Source organism: Epinephelus moara, chromosome 8 (genome assembly GCF_006386435.1).
Source record: "Epinephelus moara isolate mb chromosome 8, YSFRI_EMoa_1.0, whole genome shotgun sequence".
Taxonomy (NCBI): domain Eukaryota; kingdom Metazoa; phylum Chordata; class Actinopteri; order Perciformes; family Serranidae; genus Epinephelus; species Epinephelus moara.
In genome coordinates, this window is record NC_065513.1 from 42,499,063 (window position 1) to 42,520,408 (window position 21,346).

Below are 21,346 nucleotides of genomic sequence, written 5' to 3' on the forward strand. Positions count from 1 at the left end.
CCCTTTGGCCAATTGATGTAATATTGCTTCATTGGCATCCTCCCATGACCCTCTACCACTGTGCCAAATTTCACATGGATTGACCAAGTCAGTGAGGAGAAAAACGTGGAACACACACACACACACAGAGTTTTCATCATTATATAGTAAGATAAGATATATATATATATATATATATGCATACATTCATAATTGGAATTCAGGTCTTAATGTACCAAAAACATGTGGTGTGAACCTGTGTGGCTAAAAGGAGCAGGACACCATTCACATTTACAGACAGCAGAGGGCAGCAGCAGTAAACAGTATGTGTGTATTCATATTGTTCCTTTATTGTGCAGACTGCATTTCACTTTCTCCCTTTTTTCTTTGTTTTGAATTGACGGACCAAAATAAATGTCACTCAGTGTTTCTACGTCAAACACAGGTACAAAGTAAAAACACCTCCCTTGTATTCTGCAATGCAACTTTAACTGTTCATTCATTTACCAGATTTCAATGTAAGTGACTAAACTGAACACATGAATAACTGAATTTAACCCTTTCATGTCCACACTAAGAAAACAGCAATGCAATTTTTTTCCTTTGCATTTATTTATTTCCCTGGGGTAATAATAAAATAAAATCATTCTTTTTTAGTTTTTATTTATTTATTTATTTTTCTTCTTCTTTTTTTTTTAACAGACCGGATAGTTTTTTTTAATTATAGGCCTCTACCAAACTGCTGAGACCTCCCTTTGTGGTGAAACTGAAAGAAAACGTCAAAATAACACCATATACTGTCATAATGCTCGTAATATGTTAGTATACCAACATGTATTTATTTGTTACTTTGGAATTAGTACATTTTTTCATTACAAGGGCTCGTGTTATTTATACATATTCATTCCAGATATTTAATATTACAGTACTTGAGAAACATCTCAGAAATGGTGAAAAATAATACTGATATCTTTTTTTCCCCTTTGAATATATATTGGTATGACATCATCAACATCCTAACATCACTACCTTTACCAAAAAAGGACAATTCAAACGTTTGGTTGAGCAAGAATTTAGACAGTAAAAGAAAAACCATACTTATAAATGTATTTTAGCATATATCAAAGGGACACAACATTTAATGTATTATTTAATAACAATGTATGATTTTTTTTATGATTTTTTTCAGCCAGTAGTCAATTTTAATAACATCATCGTAGCTTTACCACCTTTACCAGCTTTACCATAAAAGAACAAATGAACCGTTTGGTTGAGCATGTTTTTAAAGATTATCAGACCTTTATTAGACTTTTATTTTTTGTCTTAAAGGGATAGTGCACCCAAAAATGAAAATTCAGCCATTATCTACTCACCCATATCCCGAGGGAACCCAAAAATGAAAATTCAGCCATTATCTACTCACCCATATCCCGAGGGAGGTTTCAGAGTCCTCACATCACGTGCGGAGATCCAAGGGGAGACCCGAGGGAGGTTTCAGAGTCCTCACATCACGTGCGGAGATCCAAGGGGAGAGAAGGTAGCAACACAACTCCACCTAATGGAGGCTGACGGCGCCCCAGATTCAAACGTCCAAAACACATAANTGTGTTTTGGACGTTTGAATCTGGGGCGCCGTCAGCCTCCATTAGGTGGAGTTGTGTTGCTACCTCATCTCCCCTTGGATCTCTGCAAGTGTTGTGAGGACTCTAAAACTTCACCTGAGCCTCCCTCGGCATATGGGTGAGTAGATAATGGCTGAATTTTCATTTTTGGGTGCACTATCCCTTTAAGTTACAGAAATCTGTTCAGTAAGACCTCTGAAACTTTAACATGTTGGAAAAAATCCCACCACACGGAGCCTTCATGTCTGGAGTGACTTTTTTTTTACTAACTTCCTGTACAAGGGGAACTGCAACGGCAGACTATTTGAAGACACAGCAACATCCAATGGATTTTTTTTAGTAAAGCTTACCTAAACTGAATGGTAGAGATAGCTCAGTCAGTTGAGTTAAGTTCAACACATTTTTCATTATGATATAGTGACTCAAAATGTGCTCTACCAAATGCATGACGTTAAAGGATTATTAATAAAGATTTCATGTTAGTAGCATATTATTAGTCAGCAGTCCTTAGATTGATTAATCAGCACATGATTTTGCACTAAAGCACTAGTTATCTGTCTTAATTTAAGGAAAATGAAACCATTCATGTGTCTGCCCTGCTGCAGGCAGCAGACTGAGAGTTACAGAACGCTCTGTTGTTCCACTGAAATGGTTTCATCCAGCAGCTTTACTGCAGCTCTCACCGGCACTTAACCAGAGATAAATAAAACATAGCCTCACATCTTTCTCTCTATCCATCTATCTATATCACACTGTCTATTTGTCTCACACACATACTGTATACACACAGCTCTGATGTTTCTGTACACCATATAACACAACTGCTCTCTTTCCCCCTCCGCCTCTGCCACCCTCTTTCTGCGCTCAGCTGCTTCGTAGCTTAAAATGGTTCCTTTTTAAGCTGAGACTCAGCAGAATAAAGCAAAGGAAGGCTATAGTGATAATAATATCACACATCAGTTGATGAAAACATATCGTACTCAAGTATAAATTTGATGTCATTGTACTTCACTTGTCTATTTACATTTTATGCGCCTTTATACTTTATATTGTACATTTTACTCTATCACATTTGTCAGACAGCTTTGGTTACTGTTATTTGTTGATGTTGAATGTTTGTGATAAACTGAAGGATGTGTTGAGAAGATCCTCCTCCTCCTCCTCCTCCTCCTCCTCCTCCTCCTCCTCCTCCTCCTCCTTAGAATTCCGTCAGTGTTCATTGTTCAGGAGGTTTTTACTGGGAGCTGAATTATCCGTTGAGGTCTCTTTCTCCACAAAACAAATGGACCAGATGATGTCAACCATTAAAAACACTGAAGAAGCAGGTTCACAGGAGGAAAATAATGAATTTCCTCTCACTGCTTGCACTGAGGGGCTGCTAACTACGGTGGTCAATATGAAAATGCAAATGGCCCTGTGTGAAGACAGTTTTTGGTTTGTCCACTATGGGCTAAACAGGGCGGTACAACATGGACGAGGACCTGCTCCGTATGTAGATATAAACGCCTCATTCATGTATCATGAAGGACTTCACCCACCTGGCACACAAACTGTTCGCCCCCCTCTCAAGGTTATGAATACAGGACTGTTACTTGTAGTGGAGTACTTTCACAATGTGAAATTAGTACTTCTACGTAAGCAAATGGATCAGAATACCATCACTGAAACACAGTCTTTTTCTATTTATATAATGAAATTGCAACAGGTGCATATTTCAATCAGGAGAGACCAGGTGAAAGAAATAAAGATGATTGTTCAATACAGATTGGAGGTGAAGACATTAACAGATGATGTGATGAATATGAATTGACAGAAAGTCTTTGGAACGTGGACTCCAGAGGGAGATTTGCACACGATAAATCGCAAGACAAATCCCCCTGGAGTCTCGACATTGGTGGCCGTGGTGGCTGATGACTCTGAAGGCTGATGAGGCTGATGAATCTGCTCAGACTGGGCAGTGATGGGGAGGTAGAGGGTGCACACAACTGCAGCATGAAAGAACCATGAACAGAAAGAGAACCATAACTTGAAGACAACAGCAGATGAAGTGCTCATGTGGGTTGCAGTATTGATGATGTCATTTTGCTATGGTCGGGTGATGAAAATGAATTATTACAATTCCATCAATATCTTAACAGCACAAATTCTAATATAAAATTGTCACTTGACTACAGCAAAACTGACATTAATTTTCTGGATCTGAATATCTCTAAGACTGCAGATGGAGAGCTACATACTTCAATCTTTAGGAAACAATCAGATAGAAATACGATTCTCCATGCAAAATCGTTTCATACAAAATCCCTTATAGGAAATATTCCCTTTGGCCAGTTCCAGAGCTTGAGACGCATTTATGATCAGGCATCAGATTATACAGAGAAAAGAACCCCCTGTTGTGACCTTTAAGAGAGCACCTACTTTGAAAGACAGAGTGTCTCATAGTCATTTACCAGCTGCACGTCCCAATAACTGGCTCAAATCTGAACTAAGGGCTGTTACAGATGTGGCCATTGTCCTCATTGTAATAATATTGTTAAATCTAAAACCTTTGAAGTTAGAAATAAAACATAACGTATTCATCATTTCATCAATTGTATTTACAAACTTGAATGTCAGGTATGCCGACTCTTTTACATTGGCTGTACTAAACGCAGCTTACAAGATAGACTTGCAGAACATAAGTATGCGATCAGGATAGGTAACCTGGACTACCCTATGGCTAAACATTTTAAAGATCATCATGGCAATGACCCCTCCTCTTTGTTGGCTATGGGCATTGACCATATCCCTGAGGCAGACAGAAGAGGGGACAGACAGAAACGTCTCAATCAAAAAGAGGCGGAATGGATTTTCAAATTGAAAGCTACTGTGCATCCAGGAATTAATGAGGACCTTGACCTTACTCCATTTTTGTAAATTAATACTTCATATGTAAAGGTTCCCTGCTTCGTATATCTGTTTGCATATATTTAGTGTCTTTTTTTTTTCCCGGTTGTCTCTTTTTTGTGTTTTATGTATATATTCTATTAATTTCCATATGTTACTTCTGCTTCTGAATGCTGTCCATGTATATATGTTTTGTTCTCCTTATAGAATTTGACCTATTGATGGTTTATTGTGATTCTTTCTAATTATATTTGATATATTCTCATTGCTTGCCTACTGGCCCTATAATGCAGGTTTCTATTTATGAGTGCATTGTGTAAAGGGAGTTTTGCTTATATGCCTGCCGTCTGGCAAATGGAGTGCTGATTGGCTCCACCCATGTCTGAGTAGGGCCTCATTTAGGCCACCTGTGAACCCTGCAGCTTTATGCCCTGATGAAGGCCAGTGAGAATGGCCGAAACATGTTGGTGATTTTAATGTTCATCATGAACTAGCCATTTAATAAAGGCCTTTTAACTTTTGCACCAGAGAAGAGTTGCCTTGGATTTCGTTTTTTCAAGAGAAAGAGAACCATATTTAAATAAAACAAGAAGCAGTAAGATGATGGGCGAACAGAGAAGGTGTGTTGCTGTGCCATTGGTTAACTGTGATCAGCTGACAGAACAGCTGATGTCTCAGCTGACAGCCCTCAGAAAGAAATGAGTGCGCATGCATGTAAGGAGTGAATGGTAGATGTTCTGAGAAATATTTGTCAGACCTAAGCATGTAAAGTCCTCCTGACTGAACTTTCACTACAGCTTCATATGTCACTGTCCAGCTAACTGAAAAAGGCTTTATCGGCATGAAAGATGGTCAAACGCCACAGAAATCTGAGGTGCAAAAGTAAACACACAGATAAACCACGTATAAATGTCCTGAAAACAATTTGTAAAAGGTCAAAAGGTCACAGGTCAGTGCATTGTGCAGAGCAAGGCAGCGTCACAGCAGCAGATTTTGCCGACCACATCCCATGGAAGGTCAGAGGGAGTGAGTGGCGTGAGTTTAGGGCGAGCCTGCACTTTGCTGTGCCCTTGAAGGTCCCGTCAGGCTTCATTTCGGCTGAGTGAGCTGTTCTGTTTGGGGTGCTTGGATAGATGGTTGCCTGCGCTCAGGGTGACAGCGATCAGGCACACAGCTCATTAAAGGCAACTGAACTACCAGGCCGTGCCTGTTTTAATGAGATACTGACAGTAACGAGTAGCTCCATGCCTGAAGTCATGTTCTCTGAGGTTAAGTTATAATCTTTCACTCACATAAATATATAAAGACAGAAAGCATACGGGTACTGCACTGCATGGTTTGGATATTTGCATACATGCCACAATATGTTTAAAAAATCCCCCAAAATATTCTCCATGTAGTTAATAAAATGTTTGAAATATTGTTCATGTACAGTATAAATGTTTCCAATACTATATCAATAATAATTATAATTATTAATAGTGTATTCTTTTTTCAAAAGTCTTATTATTGTCTTGTGCCAATACTAGGAGATATTTTTTTATTTGTTTTCATTTTATATTTTTTATAGATTTATTTTATATATTTACCCTATTTTCATATATTTCAGATTGATTTTATTCAGTTTTCAGTTTTTTTAAATGTAATTTCATTTTATTATGTTCAAGATTTTTTTTTTTTTGTTTAGTTTTTGTCATGTTGTCACAGTTATTTATTTTAGATTTTTATGGATTCATTTTATTTATTTATTTATCTATCCTATTTTCATTCAGACCTTGGTCAGGAAAGCATGAGCTTCTCTGGGAGCTTTTCCAGCATCATCCTCCGAGTTATACGTGTTGTCCTGTGATAATTAGAGGCCTCTCTGCATTGACTGCTTGGTATGTGAGTCATGTAGAGCTTGTGTTCCAACATGCTAATTAAACACGTTAACAAACAGCCTGTGGCTCTGTGGCTCTGTGTGTGCACATACAAACAGTTTGGTTAGTCACTGAGGATACAGTCACTGAGGTACAGCCAGCCTCACACAGTGATGTAATATGATACATTATTAACCACCTTTAAGTAGATTTCTTTGCCAGCCTACCTCAGAGGTCGGAGGTCAGGCACAGAACAACACACCTGGAGCTGGTTGGGATTCAGGCTTTATATAAGGTTTTATTTCTGTGGTGTGAAAAGTGTCTTTCTGTGAACTGTCAAAACCGAGAGAAACTAGAATTACCGCCTCGTGGTTGTATGACTGTAAGCACCAGTCAAGTTTTTCTTACAGTTTACATCCATGTCTTTGAAATCATGGATGCTTCACACACAGAAGATCTATACAATCAGCACAGTTTCAAGGTTAGAGTCACCAATTCAGTATCTGACCAAATGTCTTCCCTTCTGTTCCTGAGATATGACGCTGAGTAATGGCCAGAGAAGGGTGTTATGCAGAATATTATGATGTCACAGTGAAGATGACCTCTTGGATATAAAACATTATCACTTCATCATTTTATCCTGATAGATATTTGTGTGAGGTTTTGTTGTAATTAGCATATGAATTCTTGAGTTATGGCCAAAATACATTAACCACCAAATTCCAGTCAGGTTGTTCTGCAGCCCAAATGCACGTTTGGGTCAAATTTAAAGAAATTCCCGTACAGTGTTTTTCAGATATTGCATTTACAAGAATCAGATGGATACAAGGTCACACTGACCTTGACTTCTGACCACCAACATCTACTGAGTTTATTGTTGAGTCCAAGTGAATGTTTGTGCCAAAGTGGAAGAAATTCCCTCAAAGTGTTCTTCAGATATTGTGTTCACAAGAACGAGACAAAGTCACAGTCACCTTGAACTCTGATTACCAAAATCTAATCAGTTCATCAATGAGTGATGTGTGGATGATTTCACCAAATTTTAAGATATTAATTCAAGGCATTTGTGAGATATCAAATTCACATGACTGAGATGGATGCAAGGTCACATTTACCTTAACCTTGGACCACCAAAAGTGACACTAAAAGTGCTGTCAGCCCTAGAGTGGTCTCCTTTGGTCTGAATCAGGGACTCATGTTGTTCCAAAGTTGTATAATTGCCTAGAGTTGGTTGGTGTTCTCACGGCAGCATTTACAAGTGGACCAGATCAAATGCCTTGTGTGAGAAAGCTGCTCTTGATTGGTCAGAATTTCCATGTGGGAAAAATCCAGGAAGTAAAGCAAACGTTGAAGAAGAGTACACTTGCAAGATAAATGTGACACTTTCTAATGTCACAATGGAGGGACAACTACGCAGGTTGATTTTAGCGCTGCTCATCGTGGACTATATTGCTGTCATTGTTCATTTTCACTACAAATAAATAGAGACAAAATACACCTAGTTTTATTTTTTGCCATGCTAGAGGTTGACATTGTCATAGGATCACCTATAAATGGCGATGTTGATTGAAGCACCATTTTGGTCTTGATTGAAATATCTCAACAGCTCGTTTGGTTGGACTGGCACTAGCTGCTAAATGGGGTTCAGGCGTTCATGATTGGCTCAAGATAAATCCTGCTGACTTCAGTCATCTTCTGACTCTTAATTTGAAGCTTGACCCTTCAACATACACACAGTGGTAATCCAGCATTGACAAAAAAACCCCATCTATCTCTTTATTTTTAAGTGTTATAATAAAATGAATCATCTTTTTACAGGTACATTATGTTTCCTACAGTGCAGAGCTGAATCTGTTCCACCAAGCGAGGTGCGGATTGCATTTGTGCCTGTGGTCGCACGCCCAGCTGAGCACATAGAGCGATAAGCGCTCATTGTCATATCAGAGGAGTGAAGCTGCCGTGTTCACCATGAAAAATGCATGGGCTTTATCTTGGAGCACATTTGCATTTTAGAGCCTCATCTCACCTGGCATCTCACGGCAGCATGATGGCATTCCCCTCTCTGTGTGTACACACATGGTAACTGTAACTGGAGGGTCACAAGTGCTTTCCACAGAGCAGCTAACGTGCAGGTTAATGTGCCATTAGTCCCGTCAAAGTGATGGAAAGATGCACCTTTCTGTCTTTAACTTCTGTTTTTGTTCTACACAAAGAAACAGAGCTGCTCTGTATTGGTTGAAGGTAATCTAAGATAGGCCAACTATACTATTAAATAGGCAGAAACCAAGTGGCAACCTCCTTTGCCTTTTTTTTAGTTACTTATTTCAGTTATTTAACAGTGATTAGTATAGTTGCTGCCATGTTGAGGCAGAGGGTGCTGTCTGTAGCTCTGGTTGAGGGTGAGAGGCTGTCAGCAGATAAACAGAGATCTGTGTGGGTACATGAGACCCTAAAAAAGAGGCTGGATCATGGGGAGTACCACCAGTTGGTCCAGGAGCTTCTCCTCCATCATGGACGTTTCCAGGCATATTTTAGGACGACTCAGGGGCAGTTTGACAACCTGCTGTCTATCATCAGGCCGTATAGCTCTGGGTATCCAGCAACCACTACCACCAGTTTCTCCTCCATTGTTTACCAACCGTAAACTTGTCGTGACCACCACAGAAGACCGAGTATGATCCATCAGATTACTTCTGCCTCTAAATTAACTCTGCCTGGACTTTACTTTAATCTCAGTGTTGTGAAATTGTCTCCTTCGCTGCTACCTCTCCCTGTCAGACCTTCCTGTGTCTTCCGTGACCCGTCCAGCTCATGAAAGTAATGAATGCCGACCTGCTGTCCCCTCGGGACGCGATCTGCCCACTCTTTCACTGTGTGCCCTCTGATTCATCTGCTCCCCTCACGCTGATGTTTATGTCACTGGCTATGCTAATATCCTGAACAATATGCTAATAAAGGGCCAATGAATATTCATTAACTCATTGGAATACATTCAGGATGACAGCTGGGGAGCTGAGACTCGATGTCATTGGAGGAGAGGTAAGACCAAACTTTGTGATTGCTTTGTCTAAACTTCCTGTCAGGATGACTCACCAGGTGACGGGAGGCAGATAATGAAGGTTGCTGGTTTGATTTCCAGAGAGAGTGAGCACCACGAGCTTGTGAGCTGGCAGAGGGATGTTTTCCCTTCGGACAGTGGTTTCCAACCTTTTGGCTTGCCACCTTTTTAAATGATACAAAGTCAAATCAAGACACCTCATCAAGTAATTATGAGCTGTGAGCTCTTCAAGCATGCTAACGTTTTGGCTCTCTGGAAGTCTGGATGGTAGGGTCGGTCAGTCTGTCGCTCCAGATTGAACTCTCTCTATTTTTCTGCATTCATGTTCCCCAGAGGATAAATTGTACTGACTTTGTTAAATTTCTACAAAATCTGGCTCGGATATTCATGATCCCTTCAGGATAAATTCCAAGAACTTCAGTAAGCATAAGTAAGGAGCAGAATTATCCACAGATGTCTCTTCCTTGCAGACAGGCTGCTAGCCCAGTACCTGACATGCTGACATTTTTTCCCTGACAACTTAAGATCCAGACGTTCAGGAGGTTCTTACCAGGACTCAGTGATTTAAACCGGTAAAAACACCAAGTGTCTTTCTGATGCTGCTTATAGTGAAGGTGTTGCTATGGTGGTTGACACGAAAACGCAATTGACCTATGGCTATGCCCCGCCCTCAAACGCGATGAGCCAATCACAGTGCGTATAGCCACACACTGGGACATTCTCTGCCTGGACGTTCATTGAAATGCATTACAGAAAGTCAGTTTTGTTCGGTTTTATGAGCTTTTTCTGAGATTTGAAGTTTAAAAATGGTCAAACGGTGTGCATGGGGTACATGCAACTCTGACACAAGGTATCCTGAGAGGCTGGGCGACCAGGTGTATTTTTTACACTTTAAACCACATCTCAACCGAGAAAAGTGTCTCCTTTGGATAAAGTTGTGTGGTAACGTTAGACCACAACATCAACTCAACGTGAATAAGATTAACAATGATGTCTACATCTGTTCTAAGGTAAGTCAACATTGTGTTTGAGGCAACATATTGTCACTTTGCTGGAAAGAAATATAAAGTTATCTTTAACATCTCTAGCTAACGTTAGCTAAAGTTAGCCTAACGTTAGCTCCTAGCTGCGTTGTTCATCATGTCACCTTGTTTGCTGGGAGTTCATTAGCCTATTTTGTTCTAGTTTTGTACTTTGGTGATCGTACATCATTGTTAGCTGTTGTCCAAAGGGCTCTAGTTAAGCTAACGTTAACTTCTGGAGCTTAGCTTCATTAACTTATCTGTAATGGCAGAGATAACAAAGGTTGGCAAACGTTATGCTGAATGATTCAGTGTAAATACTGTAGCACCAAACTAACGGAGAGACACTCTTGGTAAAGATGGTAAAAAGGCCGTTATCCTTTTCTCATATTCTGAGCCAAAAACCTTAACTTCAGTGGCACTTTAACTTGTTGTCTTTGATGGTGACGGCAACCAGATGCGGTTCACAAGCGTACACTGTGACCTGTAAATTTTGGCTTGTAATTTAAGCTTTTCATCGACCTTCTCAACAATAAAATGATGAATATATCCCTCCAATGCGTAGTTTAGGCCCTTTTGGTTACTTCTCAATGACATCTGATCGTTATGTCCCCAAAAATCATCAATTGCCTCCTGTGAAATGCCGTGTACTGTGACACCTGCCATAGCGCCGGGCACTGAATGTTGATAGTTTGTCCGAGTGAGTGGAGGGGGGCGTGGCTTAGCCATAGGTCAATTGGCCTTATCTGGAGTCAGTGTTTGGTTTGTCCATTTTGGGCTACTGTAGAATCACAGTGGTGCAACATGCCAGACTCAGTGGTTGAGGACCTGCTCCCTATGTAGATAGAAAGAGCTCATTTTAAGATAACAATAACACAACAATTCTTATTTTCAGGTGATTATACACAAAAGAAAACATACTGATTATATTATATTATATTATATTATATAGTATATCCCCCTGTATCCTACACACTGGACCTTTAAATCAACTTAAGTTGAAGTTTCCAGTAAACAAGCACCACCAGAATACATTTCCTGTTTTGAAAAACAAAAATAATGAGCCCTCACTATCTTGTCCTCACCAACTGTGTGTGAAACAGAGCGCTGCTGATAAAGAGCATATGTGCTCAGAAAGTTGCTTCTTTGACCTTCAGTTTTATGCATGGTTTGTTAAATGATCTCAGACTTTTATATAAATATTTTTTTCTTTTTCACCTGGACCTCATTATGCATATCTTAATAGCCTGTCCTTGGCTGTCACAAAGTCTGTAACCTTCACTGAGTCACAGAAGATTTTTCCAGCATCATCATACTTTGTATTGTGTCTGTGCCTGAGTGCTGGGAGCTTCCCAGTGCAGCCAGTTTGTTCCTGCTGGTCTCTGTGGAGCTTCACTGCAGCAGCAGACGGGTGATGAATGCCTTGCTAAAGGGCATAGAAAGCGTTGGTAATGCTGAGGTGCTAGTGTTCACTTTGCACACGTTTCCCCAGCTGGTGAGAAGCAGGATGTCATACTTAGAATATTTTAACCTTGACTTTGAAAAAAACAACTTTTTCCACACATAATTAACTTGAGAATAAGTTTTCAAAGACATGTTTACTGTCTCCAATTTTTTCCATACACTAAGAGGCGGAAATGGAATCACTTTGCAGGTCGTATTTAAACCTGCAGTGGTAACGATTAACCAGGTGTGGCCACCTACAGTAAGTGTTTGAGTTCAACATAGAAATACTGCATCTGGAGTCACATGAAAGACATTCAAAACAAGCTCCTACAACAGACAAGGAAAAATAAAAATAAATCAAACTGTCAGAAACAGGTTTATTGAAACGTAGGTTTTTGCAAACAGAGAATTTGCCTGCTGTTTTTTGTGCATGACAACAAACAAACCGTTTATATCTACATAGGAAGCAGGTGATCGGAGATCCATGAAGACTGCGATGTTCACCGCCATGTTTCCAGCCCAGAACAGACAAACCAAACACTGGCTCTGGATTGGGCCACTCAAGTTTTCCCATCGGCCACTGTAGTTAGCAGCACCTTGGGTACAAGAGATTTGGAAAAACACTTTTTTTTAAAAAAAAAAACCCATTTTATTCAGTGTTTTAACTGGTTTTAATCAGTTGGTCCATTTGTTTTGGAGAGGAAGAGACCTCTGGATAATTCAGCTCCAATGAAAAACCTCATTACAGAGGGAATCTTAACCCGGAGATGCCACTAAATCTTTCTAAATCTTGCCGGCTGCTCCTTTAAGGTGCCTTTCAGTGAGGTGAACAACAAGTTAGGAAAGTTAGTCAATTTAATTGTGTATTTTTAGGACTTTAATCTTTTTTTTTAACTTTAAGATACTGAAAAGTTTTATTTTTTCAGAGTCATACATTTAACTTAACAATCTGAGAAGGTAAAAATCACTATTTGCTTCAAGTGTTCACAGCTTAAAGAAATATGAAAGCTCTGACCAGCGGCTGTGAGTTGACCTTGTATTGTTTTAAATGGTCAAAAGACACCAGGACAGTATGAACACACTCTGGTGTTCTTTCTTATTGTTTGTCTTTGGTGTGGTTCTAGGTGCCATATCTCTATGTTGACCTTAATGACTTAAGTGTCCTCAGCTGTCCTTGTTACTCCTGCAGGTCCACATGCCATCTGTACAACCTGATGAGGAACAGCTTGTTGTTTTTTATCCTAATAGATAAATAAATAAATGCATCAGAGCAGCAAGAGCGTCCCTCTTCACCCTCACTTTATCTGCTTGGGTTGTTTTACAACACAACACCTGTCTTTACCTCCCTTTATCGATAAAACAAGTCAATGCACCTGACTTTGTCTGACTAGAAGACGTCATCCTCACAGCCTCTGATATCTGAATGTTCGAAGCGTCTCCTGCAGCGCTGGTGAAACAAAAAGGCTGAGATGGCGCACGGAGACGAGGGCGGTCAGGTGCTCTCAGGCTCCATATCCAATAAAAGCCTCCTCAAACAGGGATGCTCTCCGTGCGCTTCAGTGGAGACGAGCTGGAATATTCTTTGAAAAAGGCTTTTTCTTTTTCTAAAAGTGGGGTCAGAGCGTCAGAGAGAGGACCGAACCATCAAATAAAAACCTTTGTGTTTCATTATTAATAATGCTGTCGGCACTGCAGGAGGGGGAGGAGGTAACCAGCTGTGGTGTGTTGTACTGGCTTAGACAGAGAAAATGACTGTGTATGTTTCTATGATACAAATAATAAATCTGTTTGTTTTATTGTTTAGTATTCAAGTGTTTAATGTAAAATGTGGAAAAAAAGTAGATTAATATATTTGAAGAGGTATTACTGGTATTTTTATTTGATAAATGTCAAAACAATTATAATCAAATCACCTTTATTACATCAGTCATGTGATCTATGTCGAGGTATGTTAAAATGTTTGTGCACACGTGTCTGTAGCTGCAAATTTCAATTAAAACCTGCACTTAGTTGTACTTTCATCACTGTTGAAATATTTCTCATCTTTTATTTTTGTAATTTGTTCTTTAAAAAATACATGCAGGAGCACTTATCTGTTCTCTTACATTAGCATTTTGTTTTTGCACAAAAAGAAGGTGAAAGTTGTTTTTACATCTTAAATGACAGTCTTGCCTCTTTTGTGGAGCAGTTAATCCTCCAAAATTCTTGCATAGCTGGACTTATCTCCACAGCGTTGTGTCAGCGCTATAGAACGGTCTGGAATAGGGCTGCCCCCCTAATAGTCGACCAGATGTCGGCTGACCAGAAAGGTCATTAGTCGGCAAGATTTCATTGGTCGTTTAGTCACAAAAAAAAAGGAGCTGCGCCTTGTCAAAATAAATCAAAACCTTTATGACTGGACCATGTGTGACTTTGATTTGAAAGGACCGAAATTCAGCCTAACTTTGAAGCGTTATTTAGCCCCCCTCTTGAGAAGCTGGCATAACATGGTGCAACTGGATCCCTTGGGTCTTCTACTTTATAGTTTCTTCCAGTTTCTTCAATATGTTTGAAAACTTTGCCACCTATAGCCTCTTTGAGACAGGCGGAGGCAAAAATAGCAGCATGCGATTAACGCGATTAAAAAAAACTTGAGTGTATAAAAAGTGAGATTTAATATTACATGAATGAAAGACTTTAAATTTGACAAGAGCTTCAACCCCCCGATGAATCCTGGAACTGCTCTACAGCCTGACCTTTTGGCTAAACACCTACACAGCTAACAGCCTGAGGGAGGTTTATGTGTCTTTTTTAAATTACATTACACACCTTTGACCACTGAGAACAAATCAAACAAAGTGAGAACAGAAGCTCACGTCTGAAGACAAGAGGAATACAGGTTCTTTCCTGTGTTTTGTCTGAAGCTGAGGGTCTGTTTGTGCAGCGTTCAGCATCAGATGGCTGTTTGAATGGATCCAGACTCCGGCCTCTGCTGCCCGGCCCGGCCGATGACGCAGGACGTGGGCGCGGAGCGGCAGCCTGACATCACGGGCTGTAACATGAGGATAACTCTATATATTTTATAAACATTGGGGTTTGGTGGGAAAGCCAGGGAGAGCTAATTCGGCAGATCATGCTACCATCACATTTCCCTCACCCGCGGCGTTTTAAAGAGATCCAGCTAAGCCTTGTAGTTCACCACAACGCTGAGGGCCTTCACACCTCAGCAGGTAGCCATCCAGGAGTCTGGCCTTTCGCAGACAACCTGCAGGCTGGTGAAATGATAATAAAGCTGCTGGGTGCCAGAGACTCCCTCCCTGCCTCCCCTCAGACAGGTCAGAGGCACCTCTCACACTGGAATCCCTAGACTAAATAAGAGGTGAAACAGTAGACACCTGTAAGCTGACGAACTGGATCAGAAGAGGAAGTCTGCTTTGACGTTCACACAGCTGGAGGAGACACTCAGCAAACACTTAGAAAGACGTCAAGAGCTGCTGTGTCCATCAGTTTGTCAAATCTGCCCTTTAATAGCTTCCTGATATCAACTTAAAGCTGGGGTAGGCAGTTTTACTTTGGCATCATTGGGCATCATAAAGTTTGAGCATATTGTAAATCAAGTGGACGGAGAGAAAACTAGACTTCAGCACCACTTCTTGGCTCCATTTTCAGGCTTTAGAAAACTTAGGTCAGTCATTTTTCTGTTGGATGTTCTACAAATGCAGACACACGTGCATGTCCCTTTGATGAAAGCCTGATTCAGTGGTGGAGAATCCTGCATGAAAGTTGTTCGTTCAGCACTGGCAACAACTGCTGACACTGCAAAGCAAACCAAAAAAAGGAAGATGGACTTAATCAAAAACAGGGCGGCAATAAATGACATAAAACACGAGTTAATATCAGCAAAGCGTTTCAGAGATGAGAGAAAATGTTGCTCATATTTTAGCTTCCTGCTAACCGGAACTAAAAGCTCACAGCTGCAGCTTCAAGTTCATGTTCATGTAGCTAGCGTTAGCTTAAGCTTTGAATCACAGCACGTCCTTCACTTTACTCCCCGTTGCTACAGACCATCTTGCCAGGAGGAGCACAGACAGCAGCTCCAGAGACACTTCAACTTTTCCAGGACAGCTTAAGAGTTCAACATCCTTTAACAGGTGAAGTATTGTCTTCTGTCTCCTCAGGTGTGTTTGTGAACTGAGTTTGACACGTCTCATGCTTTGCGGGAAAAGCGCAGGTGTAAATAATGACATTAAGTGTCCAAGGGAGCCATGTCAGTGATCCAATGAGCCAGGTCTCACTCCAAAGTCGTCGAAATCCAGTGCTTGGGCAGTGACTTGTGGAGTCAGAAACCAATGAAGAAAGGCATCCTTTAGTGTCGGCATGACACACTGCCGTTTGCTGTTATAGTTTAACGCTTGGTGGTGTCAAAATGCGGCAGGACAAGGATGAAAGTTAAAATGGCAAAAGTCCAACTGGGGCAGGTGGGAGAAGTGGTGATTGGGTCAAGAGAGCAACGTTCACGTCCCGTAAGATTCTAAAGCCAAACCTTGTTCTTCTTCCAAACCAAACCCCAAACATGTGCTTTTGTTGTTGAAGGGGAAAAAGTCAATATGCAGAGTTGTACCGACGTAGTGCTTTTATTTTGAAAGAGACTCTATGCAAATTGTATATTCCCTGTGAAAACTAAAGTGTATTTTGAAAAAAAGACGATGCATGGCACCAGGGTACCTTGGACGTCATATGTGGACGTGGAAAGTCAAAATGTCTGCTGTGAAAAGGGTCCATCTTAGGGTCTGTTTAGACAATACATTGTTTTACATTTAGCATCATTTGTACTTGTTAACTCTGAAAGTCATCAAGAACAATATTCCAAATTAATCTGATTTCATTTTATACACATTTAACTTTAATGCAGCTTTGCAGAGTTTGTGTCTTTGAAAATGTTCTGACCAGAACACTAACATTCTTTAGGTTTGAATGATGCATTAAGTTTGCATTAATGAACCCATGCAGATTGTTAGGGTGAATCAGTTCTGTCCTGATTGGTGGAAAATGAAACATCTAAACAAATTCATTGACTTTTTAGGACTAAAGCAACCACTCTGTAAACAGACAACTGATGATGACTCATAACATTGATGGCGCATTTTAATGTGCTGTAACTTTAACAAGCACATTTTTTTAAAATTGAAATAAGCATCTGTTTTTTCTCATTTACAGTAGGAGTGATGCTGCTCATTAACATGTGATGAGCTGTGATGACATTAAGATGACATTCTGTGGCATTTCTCTGTCCCAGACGGCACACAGATAAAACACAAACTGAAACACTGAGAACATACAACAGTTTGTCTCAGGAAACATCCCATAACAGCACCTTCACTCACTCATCAATGATTCTCACACACGTACACTTAAAAATTCATTGTAGTTCCAGTTCAAACATGTTGTCACTAAAAGCAGCAAAGGAACGATCTCCCTGTAATATGATCTGGTCCTCTGTGGAGAGGGTGGACAGCTGCAAGGACTTTGTGTCCTCCCCACCGAGGGCCTGACTGAAGTGCAGTGGTGTGAAAGACAAGTCAGAGACTGTTACCTGAGACATCTGAGGAATTTCCAGGTATCCCCTCAAATACTGAGGAATTTCTACTCCTGCACCATCGAGAGTGTCTTGAAAGGGAACATCACAGCCTGAAGCAGAAACAGCACCGCACAGGGCTGCAAGGCTCTGAAAATGTCCACCGACTTTCAACTTAGTCATCAGAAAAAATGTTGGCGTTGTATGTCTCTGCAAACCACAAATATGTTACATCTGCATGTTAGCGGATACATGGAAACTTTACGTTTCAACAATATTGTGGTTAAGTTTAGGCACAAAAAAACAATCTGTGTTATTTAGGAAAAGGTCATATTTTGGCTTTAAGGAGAAGTCCGGTATTTTTCACTTTGACTCCATTTCTGGGTTGTTTATGATGAAATAGAGTGGCTAAGACCAAAATAGTGACGATTGAACCTCTCCTAAAACCACCCTAAACGTTAATTTTCAAAGCCATGAAACTCACTGAGTGGTCAGTGGTGTTCGTTCATGTTCTGACATAAAAATCGTAGCAAACTGTGGTTTCCATCCGTGTTTTCACTCTTCATCTCGACTGTGGAACTGTTTTTTCAGCTGCCTCACACCCGTGTGTAAACTTCCGCTTGATCGTTCCTTTGACCCTGAAGCGTTATACACTCCAGCCCACTTGATGGTGATAATGCTCCTGTACATGGGTGTCGCCAACCGGCAGGAAACCATTGCAATGTAATGGGACAGAAGCAGAAGTAGAAAGCTAGCGTTGTGTTCAAAGGCATCGTACTGCAAAGGTTGTTTACAAGCGAGTAATCCATTGTGCAGCTGTTTAAGCTTATTACAAAACTTTTTCATTCGTTCTCGTTCTTCCTCCAGGAGCGCACACAGCACTGTGGAGTCGGCACTTTCGCTGAGCTAAAAGACTACAATGACTACAACCTTGTCGTAAACAACCCCCTTTCCGTTTCCGGTAGCGGATTACTACCAACAGACAATGAGGCTTCTATAGAAAACCAATGGATTACACAAAATATCAAATAACAGAAACCACAGTTTGCTACGATTTTTATGTCAGAACATCAACGAACACCACTGACCACTCGGTGAGTTTCATGGCTTTGAAAACGAACGTTTAGGGTGGTTTTAGGTTAGGTTTACACATGGCCATAGGCAGCAGTGTTAAGCAGGGCTTGACGCTAACTTTTTTCCCAAGGAGCACATGTGTTCCTAAGTTGAAAAAGTGTGGAGCGCACAAAGAACTTTAGGGGCACAATGTAAATTGATCAAATAATGTGTTTTCCGTAATAAACGTGATGCACATAGACATTTACAAGCAAAATTATTTAATGAATTTGTATACAAAATGTACAGAAAGGTAAAATCATCAAGTTTTGAAAAAGTATTGCAATTTNACCGTGTCACACGGGGAAGGGGGAAGAGGGAAGGCAGCTGGAGTTCCTCCAACATTTGCGGTTAGATTATCATATTTTTTTATTGACAAAAATGTAGGCTGCTTCGGCTGATTTTTTTATGCGCACATGTGCCCCTAAATATTTTTTACAGTTCGCACACACCTATTTTTAGTCGCAAATGCGAGTGAAACGCTCGCACTGTCGAGCGCTGTTAAGCCAGGCAGGGGAAAGCCAAATTCTCTGAAAATGAGCAATCGTTCTTAGCCCCTATTTCATCATAAACAACCCAGAAATGGGGCTCAAAGTGCAAATACTGGACTTCTCCTTTAAAATACGTGTCTCAACAATGTCTCGGTAAAAATCAGTCACTTTCCATGGCGCTATCCTGGCAGGAAAAACAGCAACATGTCACTGCAAAACATCCATGTTTTGTGCTTGAAACGCAGCTGGAAACACTGTGTCTGGTCTTGTTGTTTGGTGGTTTCAAACAGTGGGGCAGCTTTGCAGCCATCTCGCCAGGTCTCACACATCACCATCCCCTCCACCTCACGATGACAAAGTCACCTCATACACTATCTCACTTTAGATATGTTGATATGATCAGGCCCCCAGGAAGTGCACTGGATTTTAATTTTCGCAGTGGCACTGCAATTTCCAGGATCTGCCAGGTGATGCCCTGCGGCCCAGAAAGACTGTTTTCCATTGACCTACATGGCAAAGAGATGTCTGTAACTCAGTGGATTCAGTTTCTGAGTGTCACAGCTCTCGTCCGTTTCACTATCAAGATTTGATCCCTTTAATCCGATGACATTTCAAAAGTCTGGAAGAGCTTTTGGCTTCATGCATCACTGAGCAGCTCTCATAGGAATGAATGACGCCCCACTGCCAATGCTGTGTCCAGGTCTCTTTATACATCCATGGATATGATAACATGCACATGTCTCACAAAATCATGGTTTGCAGAAATGCCAACATTCCCTTCACAGACAATCCTTTATATGTGCCTGTTAAATTTGCTCCAGTCAGCCTGACACACCTTTACATTCTTCTTTTACTGAAATAATAAAGATGCTGAAATTCACCTTTTCTGTTACAGTTTCAACAGAATCCAGCGTGACTTTGTTCCCAGGACTTGTTGGGACAGAGTGTGTTGCTGTGATTCAAACCTGCAGGCCAGTTTGTCAGGACTGACTCCACTGAGGCTGAGCGCCAGCAGCTGGACAAGTCATCTCTGCGAAAAACAGTTTTAATGAGACATGTCTGTGTTGTGCTTTATGCTTTATGTCACTCTGATTCACTGCACAGAGGAGACTGAGAGCTCCGCGTGTATCTGTTGTGTTTAGTCTTTCATGTGCTTTACCATTTCAATCAACTGCATGTGAGACATTGTTGTGGCTCCTGGCATTTTCTCTCCAGTATTCATTCATTTCTGAATACATGTTTTGTGTATGAGTGTTTGAATGCAGTGATATAGAAACACATCTTCTCATTAAGACGTTTGGATTAGATTTAACATATAGTGATTTCTGACTTTAATTAAAATAAGATGCATTGATCAGTCTTTTCTTCTTTTACCACATATCAATGGTTTCAGAGCAGAAAGGTGTTTGTTCCAAGGCAGTAAAGCTTGCAAGGGATGAGGGTGAGAAAATATTCTTGTGGCTGTGCATCAATTTGTTATCTTGGGTAGATGAATATCGATGCCTTTTAAAGGCCTAGTGTGTGAAGGATCGAGGGGGATATATTGGCAGAAATATAATCAGAATGTTTTCTTCAGTGTATAAACACACATTCCAATCAGGAGAGACTTGTTTTATAGTTAAAAGAACATTTATTAACGTGCACATAAGAATGAAAAATGTGAAACGTCTTCGGCGATTAAACCCCATCAAGATGGTATGATCAGAGTTGGGTATAACGCGTTACAAAGTAATGCGTTAGTTTGCTGTTTGAGTAATCAAATACTTGAGTACATTTTCAAACAAGACATCAGTTACTTCCGTTACTTTTAGAACGCTGGTCCTTCAGCTCCGAAACAGCAACGACTGTCTTTTGGTTCTAATAACGGAGATAACGTTAAACCTATCAGTCTGAAATAAGTCATGAAGCTTGTGGCTCGCTACGTGGTAGAAGAAATGCTGCCGTTGTCTACGGTGGAGTCTAAAAAAAGGTGGAGGAGGACTCGCTGGCAGACAGGCCAGACTCAGCACTTGCATTATGCCTGGTTCACACTACATGACTTTTCTGCCCGTTCTGAAAGTCACTATGTCACATTACATGATTGTGGAGTCATAAAATCATGCTGTGACTTGGCCGACAGACATGACACACTACATGCTGGTACACACCAATTATCCCCGGTTGTCTTTCACGATGTGTGTGATGTCATCGGGTTATTCTTGTCCTATTTTTATTACTTTTACTACTATTTCAGTCACTGTGTGTGTTCATGTGCCAGCTGACATGTTGTTGTAGTCACCTAAAAGCATCAGCAGATGGCAGGAGCTACATTTGAAG

At 40.6% G+C, this 21,346-nt stretch overlaps 2 protein-coding genes across 3 annotated transcripts in view; one reads left to right on the plus strand and one right to left on the minus strand.

The window, feature by feature from the left end:
- LOC126393840 (natterin-3-like) overlaps positions 1 to 1,443 on the minus strand; it is an 11,266-nt gene extending 9,823 nt beyond the window's left edge. The window contains exon 1 of the mRNA XM_050050224.1: positions 1,403 to 1,443. The gene's annotated coding sequence lies outside the window, so the exon portion shown is untranslated. The remainder of the gene's footprint in view (positions 1 to 1,402) is intronic.
- Positions 1 to 21,346, plus strand: part of LOC126393851 (protein FAM163B) — a 180,925-nt gene that overhangs the window by 130,448 nt on the left and 29,131 nt on the right. The window contains exon 1 of one of the 2 annotated variants that reach the window (XM_050050240.1): positions 1,676 to 1,719. The exons of the other annotated variant lie outside the window; for it this stretch is intronic. The gene's annotated coding sequence lies outside the window, so the exon portion shown is untranslated. Of the gene's footprint in view, positions 1 to 1,675; positions 1,720 to 21,346 lie in introns of those variants that run through there. 2 annotated transcript variants of the gene reach the window in all.